Genomic DNA, 9,193 nt, shown 5'->3' with positions numbered 1-9,193 from the left:
AGCCCTGGTAAGGTTCTTTGCTTTGCATCGAATTAAACCACATGCTCCACCGCTTGTGCAGGCCCCTATCAATTCCTTTGAGTTTCATTCTTGCGAACGTACTCTCAAGCAGGATACTTAATGCGTTAGCTATAGCACTGCACGAATTGATACGCACAGCGCCTAGTATCCATCATTTACGGCTAGGACTACTGGGTATCTAATCCCATTTGCTCCCTGGCTTTCAACGCTCAGTGTTAGTGTCAGCCTAGAAGAGTGCTTTCACTGTTGGTGTTCTTTCTGATCTCTACGTATTTCACCGCTCCACCGAAAATTCCCTCTGCCTCTATCGTACTCGAGCTTGGTTGTTTCCACCGCCTGTCCAGAGTTGAGTCCTGGGATTTGATGGAGGACTTAAAAATCCACCTACAAACGCTTAACGCCTAATCATTCTGGATAGCGCTTGCATCCTCTTTATTACCGCGACTGCTGGCACAGAGTTAGCCGATGCTTATTCCCCAGATACCATCATTGATTCTTCTCTGGGAAAAATAGTTCACGAACCGTGGGCATTCTACCTCCATGCGACATTGCTCCGTCAGGCTTTCACCCATTGCGGAAAATTCCCACTACTGCCTCCCGTAGGAGTCTTGATCGTGTCTCAGTCCCAATGTAGCTGATCATCCTCTCGGAACAGATACTGATCATCGTCTTGGTAAGTTATTTCCTCACCAACAAGCCCCTCCTCGGGCGGATTCCTCTTTTTTCTCCTCAGCCTACGGGGTATTAGCAGCCATTTCCAGCTGTTGTTCCCCTCTCAAGGGCATGTATTTACGGGCTATTCACTCGTCCACCACTGGAAACACCGCTTCCCGTGTTTCCCGTCTGACTTACATGTGTTAATCATGCCGCCAACATCTATCCTGAGCCAGGATCAAACTCTCCATGAGATTTATAGTTGCATTACTTACAACTTCCTTGTTCGTAGACAAAGAGGATTTGGAATTGTCTTTTATTCCAAGTCATAACTTGTATCCATGAACTTCATATTCGGTCGGAGTTAGCTCTCAAATATATAGTCATCCCTGCCCCCTCATGTTAATCCCAGAGCCTCTTATCCATTCTCATTGAACGACGGCGGGGGAGAAAATCCAACTAGAAAAACTCACATTGGGCTTAGGGATCATCAGGCTCGAATTGATGACTTCCACCACGTCAATGTGACACTCTACCGCTGAGTTATATCCCTTCCCCTTCCCATCGAGAAATATTACTGACTAATCCTAATTCAAAGGGTCGAGAATTTCAATGCCACTATTCTTGAACAACTTGAAGCCGGGCCTTCTTTTCGCACAATTGCGGATATGAAAATAATGGTCATAATCAGATTCAATTGTCCCCTATCGGGAATAGGATTGACTACCGATTCCGAAGGAATTGGAGTTACATCTCTTTTCCATTCAAGAGCTCTTATGCGTTTCCACACCCCTTTGAGACCCCAAAAAATGGACAAATTCCTTTTCTTAGGAACACATACAAGATTCATCACTAAAAAGGATAATGGTAACCCTACCATTAACTACTTCATTTATGAATTTCATAGTAATAGAAATACATGTCCTACCGAGACTGAATTTGGAACTTGTTATCCTCTTGCCTAGCAGGCAAAGATTTACCTCCGTAGAAAGGATAATTCATTCGGAGAGACATGAGAGTCCAACTACATTGTCAGAATCCATGTTGTATATTTGGAAGAGGTTGACCTCCTTTCTTCTCTCATGGTACACTCCTCTTCCCGCCGAGCCCCTTTTCTCCTCGGTCCACAGAGACAATGTAGGACTGGTGCCAACAGTTCATCATGGAAGAAAGGACTCACTAAGTGAAGAAAGGACTCACTAAGTCGGAATCACTAACTAATACTAATATAATATAATAGTCTAATATATCTAATATAATAGAAAATACTAATATAATAGAAAAGAATTGTCTTTTCTGTATACTTTCCCTGGTTCCATTGCTACCGCGGGTTTTACACAATCGATCAGATTAGATAGATATCCCTTCAACATAGATCATCAAAAGGATCTCGGAGACCCACCAAAGTACGAACGCCTGGATCTTTCAGAAAATAAATTCCTATTCAAAGAGTGCATATCCGCATAAATAAGCTTACACTAACCTGAATCCATCCGATTTCTAAAAAAGATTACTAATCCTTAACTTTTCAAAGAATCCTTTATCAGTGGTTGTGAATGACTGATTTTTGCAATCTTTTCGACCTTGGTTTCGTAGGAGCAAGTCAGAAAGATTGAGAAATAGAACCATATGATTTAATGAGTTTTCAATAACCATGAGATGATCATCTTAGGGTTATCCTTTTATCGACGGATGCTTTTATCCATGCGGTTATGCACTCTTTGAATAGAAATCTATTTTTTGAAAGATCCTGGCTTTCTTACTTTGGTGGGTCTTCGAGATCCTTTAGATGACCTATCTTGAAGGGATATCTATCTAATCTGATAAATTGCGTAAAGCCCGCGGTAGCAACGGAACTGGGGAAGGTATATAGAAGATACAGTTCTTTTCTATTATATTAGTATTTTCTATTATATTAGATATATTAGACTATAATATTAGATTAGTATTAGTTAGTGATCCCCACTTAGGGAGTCCTTTCTTAACTTAGTGAGTCCTTTCTTTCGTGATGAACTGTTGGCAGAAGTCCTACATTTTATCTCTGTGGACCAAGGAGAAAAGGGGCTTGGCGGGAAGAGGAGTGTACCATGAGAGAAGCAAGGAGGTCAACCTCTTTCAAATATACAACACGTATTTTGGCAATGTAGTTGTACTCTCATGTCGATCTGAATGAATCATCCTTTCCACAGATGTAAATCTTTGACTTCTAGGAAAGAGGATAACAAGTTCCAAGTTCTTATCTCGGTAGGACATGTATTTCTATTACTATGAAATTCATAAATGAAGTAGTTAATGGTAGGGTTACAATTATCTTTTTTTAGTGATGAATCTTGTATGTGTTCCCAAGAAAAGGAATTTGTCCATTTTTCGAGGTATCAAAAGGGTGTGAAAACTCATAAGAACTCTTGAATGGAAAATAGATGCAACTCCAGTTCCTTCGGAATTGGTAGTCAATCCTATTTCTGATTGGGGCAGTTGACAATTGAATCCGATTTTTACGATTATTTTCATATCAGTAGTTGTGCGAAAAGAAGGCCCGACTCCAAATTGTTCAAGAATAGTGGCGTTAAGTTTTCGACCCAATGTGAGTTTTTCTAGTTGGATTTTCTCCCCCGCTGTTGTTGAATATGAATGGATAAGAGGCTCGTGGGATTGACATGAGAGGGCAGGGATGACTATATTTCAGGAAGCAAACTTTGGGCGAATATGAAGCGCATGGATACAAGTTATGCCTTGGAATGAAAGACAATTCTGAATCAGCTTTGTCTACGAACAAGGAAGCTATAAGTAATGCAACTATGAATCTCATGGAGAGTTCGATCCTAGGTCAGGATGAATGTTAGCGGCATGATTAACACATGCAATTCGTATGGGAAACACGGGAAACTGTGTGTCCAGTGGCACACGGTTGAGTAACGCGTAAAAACCTACCCTTGGGAGGGGAACAATAGCTTGAAACGACTACTAATACCACGTAGGCTAAGGAGCAAAAGGAGGAATACACTCGAGGAGGGGCACGCGTCTGATTATTCAGTTGGTGAGGCAATATCTTACCGAGGCAATGATCAGTAGCTGGTTCGAGAGAATGATCAACCATACTAGGACTGAGACATGGCCCAGACTTCTACGGGAGGCAGCAGTGGGGAATTTTCCGCAATGGGCGAAATCCTGACGGAGCAATGCCACGTGAAGGTAGAAGGCCCACAGGTCGTGAACTTCTTTTCCCAAAAAAAAAGCAATAATGGTGTTTGGGGAATAAGTATCGGCTAACTCTGTGCCAACAGCCGTGGTAATACTGATAATTCAAGCGTTATTCGGAATGATTGGGTGTAAAGCGTCTGTAGGTGGCTTTTTAAGTCCACCATCAAATCCCATGGCTCAACCCTGGACAGGTGGTACAAACTACCAAGCTGGAGTATTGTAGGGGCAGAGGGAATTTCTAGTGGAGCGGTGAAATGCATAGAGATCGGAAAGAACACCAACGGTGAAAGCACTCTACTAGGCTGACACTGACATTTAGAGACGAAAGATAGGAGAGCGAATGGGATTAGATACCCAAGTAGTCCTAGCCGTAAACGATGGATACTAGGAACTGTGTGTATCGACCCATGCAATGTTGTAGCTAACGCGTTAAGTATCCTACCTGGGGAGTCCGTTCGCAAGAATGAAACTCAAAGGAATTGACGGGGGACCTCACAAACGATGGATCATGTCGTTTGATTCGATGCAAAGCAAAGCACCTTACCAACGCTTGACATGCCACGAATCCTCTTAAAAGAGAGGTACGCATTCGGGAACGCGGACACAAGTGGTGCATTATTGTCATCAACTCGTGCTATAAGGTGTTGGGTTAAGTCCCGCAACGAGCGCAACCCTCGTGTTTAGTTTTCATCGTTAAGTTTGGAACCCTGAACAGACTGCCAGTGATAAGCCGGAGGAAGGTGAGGATGACGTCAAGGCATCATGCCCTTTATGCCCTGGGCGACACACGTGCTACAATGACTGAGACAAAAGGTCGCGATCCCGCGAGGGTGAGCTAACCCCAAAAACCGTTCTTAGTTCGGATTGCAAGCTGCAATTGGCCTGCATGAAGTCGGAATCGCAAGTAATCGCCGGTCAGCCATACAACGGTGAATTCGTTCCCGGGACTTGTACACACCACCCATCACTCTATGGAGCTGCCCATGCCTGAGGTCATTACCTTAACTTCAAGGAGGGGAATACCGAAGGCAGGGATAGTGATTGGAGTGAAGTCGTAACAAGGTACTAGATGGTATTCCTGGATCACTCCTTTTCAGGGAGAGCTAATACTTGTTGGGTATTTTGGTTTGACATTGTTGCACACCCCCCAAAAAAGAAGGGAGCTACCTCTGAGTTAAACTTGGAGATGAAAGTCTTGTTTCCTTTCTCAACGGTGAAGTAAGACCAAGTTCATATGCTTATTATCCTAGGTCGGAACAAGTTGATTCTTTTTTTAAGTCCTATGTTCCCCCGTGTGGCAACATAGGGGCGAAAAAAGGAAAAAGAGGGATGGGGTTTCTCTCGCTTTTGGAATAGCGGGCCCCAAAGGGAGGCTCGCACAATGGGCTATTAGCTCAGTGGTAGAGAGGCCCCTGATAATTGCGTCGTTGTGCTTAGGCTGTGATGTCTATCAGCCACATAGAAAGTTCAATGTGCTCATCGGCGCTTGACCCTGAGATGTGGATCATCCAAGGCACATTAGCATGGCGTACTCCACCTGTTAGAATTAGTGTTTGAAACCAAAATCCTCCTCAGGAGGATAGATGGGGCAATTCGGTTGAGATCCAATGTAGGGAGGGAGGACCATCACGACTCCTCTCTTCTCGAGAATTCATACATCCCTTATCAGCATATGGACACTTATCTCTCGAGCATAGGTTTAGGTTCAACCTCAATGGGAAAATAAAATTGAGCACCTAACAACGCATCTTCACAAAACAAGAACTATGAGATCACCCCTTTCATTCTGGGGTGATGGAGGGATCGTACCATTCGAGCCATTTTTTCCTTGACTCAAAATCGAAATGGGAGCAGGTTTGAAAAAGGATCTTAGAGTGTCTAGGGTTGGGCCAGGAAGGTCTCTTAACACCTTCTTTTTTCTTTTCATTAGAGTTATTTCACAAAGACTTGCCAGGGTAAGGATTAAGGGGGGAACAAGCACACTTGGAGAGAGCAGTACAATTGAGAGTTGTATGCTGAGTTCGGGAAGGATGAATCACTCCTAAAAAGGAATCTATTGATTCTGTCCCAATTGGTTGGACCGTAGGTGCAATGATTTACATTACGGGAGAGGTCTCTAGTTCAAGTCCAAGATGGCTCAGCTGCGCCAGGAAAAAGAATAGAAGAAGCATCTGACTACTTCATGCATGCTGCACTTGGCTCGGAGGGATATAGCTCAGTTGGTAGATCCCCACTCTTGCAATTGGTTCATTGCAATTACGGGTTGGATGTCTAATTGTCTAGGCGGTAATGATAGTATCTTGTACCTGAACTGGTGGCTTACTTTTTCTATGAAATGAGGAAGAGGACCGAAACGTGCCACTAAAAGACTCTATTGAGATGAAGATGGGCTATCAAGAATGTAGAGGAGGTAGGATGGGCAGTTTGTCAGATCTAGTATGGATCGTACATGGACGACAGTTGGAGTCGGCGGCTCTCCCAGGGTTCTCTCATTTGAGATCTCTGGGGAAGAGGATCAAGTTGGCCCTTGCGAACAGCTTGATGCACTATATCCCTTCTACCCTTTGAGGGAGATGCGGCAAAAGAAATGAAGGAAAATCCATGGACCGACCCCATCATCTCCACCACATAAGAACTATGAGATCACCCCAAGGACGCCTTTAGCATCCAGGGGTCACGGACCGACCATAGAACCATGTTCAATAAGTGGAACGCAATAGATGTCCGCTCTCAGGTTGGCAGTCAGGGTTGAATAAGGGCAATGACTCATTCTTAAAACCAGCATTCTTAAGACCAAATAGTCGGGCAGAAGGGGGGGGGTAAGTCCTCCGTTCCTGGTTCTCCTGTAGTTGGATCCTCGAGAACCACTAGAATCCTTAGTTAGAATGGTATTCTAACTCAGCACCTTTTGAGTGAGATTTTGCAAGAGTTTCTCTTTGGAGAGTACAGTAGGATGAAAGTTGTAAGTTGTGTTCGGGGGGAGTTATTGTCTATTATTGGCCTCTATGGTAGAATCAGTTGGGGGACCTGAGAGGCGGTGGTTTACCCTGCAGTGGATGTCAGCGGTTCGAGTCCGCTTATCTCCAACTCGTGAACTAAGCCGATACAAAACTTCATGATAGAACCTAATTTTTTCGATTTGGCGGTTTGATCTATGATTTATCATTCATGTACGTTGATAAGATCCATCAATTTAGCAGCATCTTAGGATGACATAGCTTTAAAAGTGAAGGGCGAGGTTCAAATAAGGGAAGGCTTACGGTGGATACCTAGGTCCTAGAGACGAGGAAGGGCGTAGTAATCGACGAAATGCTTTGAGGAGTTGAAAATAAGCATAGATCCGTAGATTCTCGAATAGGCAACTTTTCGAACTTCTGCTGAATCCATGGGCAGACAAGAGATAACCTGGCGAACTGAAACATCTTACTAGCCAGAGGAAAACAAAGCAAAAGCAATTCCCGTAGTAGCGGTGAGCAAAATGGGAGTAGTCTAAACCGTGAAAATGGGGTTGTGGGAGAGAAATACAAGCATCATGATGCTAGGCGAAGCAGCCTGAATGCTGCACCTTAGATGGCGAAAGTCCAGTAGCATGGGGCACTAGCTTACACTCTGACCCGAGCAGCATGGGGCACATGAAATCCCGTGTGGATCAGCAAGGACCACCTTACTAGGCTAAATACTCCTGGGTGACCGATAGCAAAGTAGTACTGTAAGAGAATGGTGAAAAGAACCCCCAGTGGGAAGTGAAATAGAACATGAAACCGTAATCTCCTAAGCAGTGGGAGGAGCTACGGCTCTTACCACGTGCCTGTGAAGAATGAGCAGGCGACTCATAGGCAGTGTCTTAATTAAGGGAACCCACCTGAGTCGTAGTGAAAGCGAGTCTTCGTAGATCTATTTTCACAGCTTATGGACCCGAACCTGGGTGATCTATCCATGACCAGGATGAAGCTTGGGTGAAACTAAATGGAGGTCCGAGCCGACTGATGTTGAAAAATCAGCGGATGAGTTGTGGTAAAGGGTGAAATTCCACTCGAACACAGAGCTAGATGGTTCTCCCCAAAATGCGTTGAGGCGCAGCAGTTGACTGGAAATATAGGGGTAAAGCACTGTTTCGGTGAGGTCTGGGAGAGCGGTACCAAATTGAGGCAAACTCTAAATACTATATATGACCTCAAAATAATAGGGGTCACTGTCGGCTAGTGAGACAATGGGGGATAAGCTTCATCGTTGATAAAGAAACAGCCTGGATCACCAGCTAAGGCAGCTAAATGACCGAGCAGTGCTAAAAGAGGTAGGCCCTTAAATAGCTCACCGATCCAGCGCTCTTGCGCCGAAGATGAACGGGGCTAAGCGGTCTACCGAAGCTGTGGGATGTAAAAATACATCGGTAGGGGAGCATTCCGCCTTAGAGAGAAGCCTCCGCGTGAGCGGTGGTGGATGAAGCGGAAGCGAGAATGTCGGCTTGAGTAACGCAAACATTGGTGAGAATCTAATTCCCCAAAAACCTAAGGGTTCCTCTGCAAGGTTCGTCTACAAAGGGTGAGTCAGGGCCTAAGATTAGGTCAAAAGGCGTCGTCGATGGACAATAGGTGAATATTCCTGTACTGCCCCTTGTTAGTCCCGAGGGACGGAGGAGGCTAGGTTATCCAAAAGATGGTTATCGGTTCAAAAACGTAAGGTGTCCCTTATTTTTCAGCGTAAGAAGGGGTAGAGAAAATGTCTTTAGCCAATGTTCGAATACCAGGAGCTACGACGCTGAAGTAACCTATGTCATACTTCTAGGAAAAGCTCGAACGACGTTAAGCAAGAGGATACTAGCACCCAAAACCAACACAGGTGGATTGGTAGAGAATACCTAGGGGCGGAACTCGGCAAAATAGCCCCGTAACTTTGGGAGAAGGGGTGCCTCCTCACAAAGGGGGTCGTAGTGACCAGGCCCGGGCGACTGTTTACCAAAAGCCACGTCTCCGCAAAGTTGTAAGACCATGTATGGGGGTTGACGCCTGCCTAGTGCCGGAAGGTCAAGGATGTTGGTGACCTGATAAGAGGGATCCGACGATCGAAGCCTCGGTGAACGGTGGTCGTAACTATAACGGTTCTAAGGTAGAGAAATTCTTTGTCATGTAAGTTTGACCTACACGAAAGGCGTAACGATTTGGGCACTATATCGGAGAGAGGCTCGGTGAAATAGACATGTTTGTGAAGATGGGGACTACCTGCACCTGGACAGAAAGGCCGTATGAAGCTTCACTGTTCCCTAGGATTCGCTTTGGGCCTTTCCTGCGCAGCTTAGGTGGAAGGCGAAGAAGGCCTC

This window comes from Solanum lycopersicum, chromosome 11 (genome assembly GCF_036512215.1).
Source record: "Solanum lycopersicum chromosome 11, SLM_r2.1".
NCBI classification, from domain to species: domain Eukaryota; kingdom Viridiplantae; phylum Streptophyta; class Magnoliopsida; order Solanales; family Solanaceae; genus Solanum; species Solanum lycopersicum.
This window is presented reverse-complemented; position numbering follows the sequence as displayed.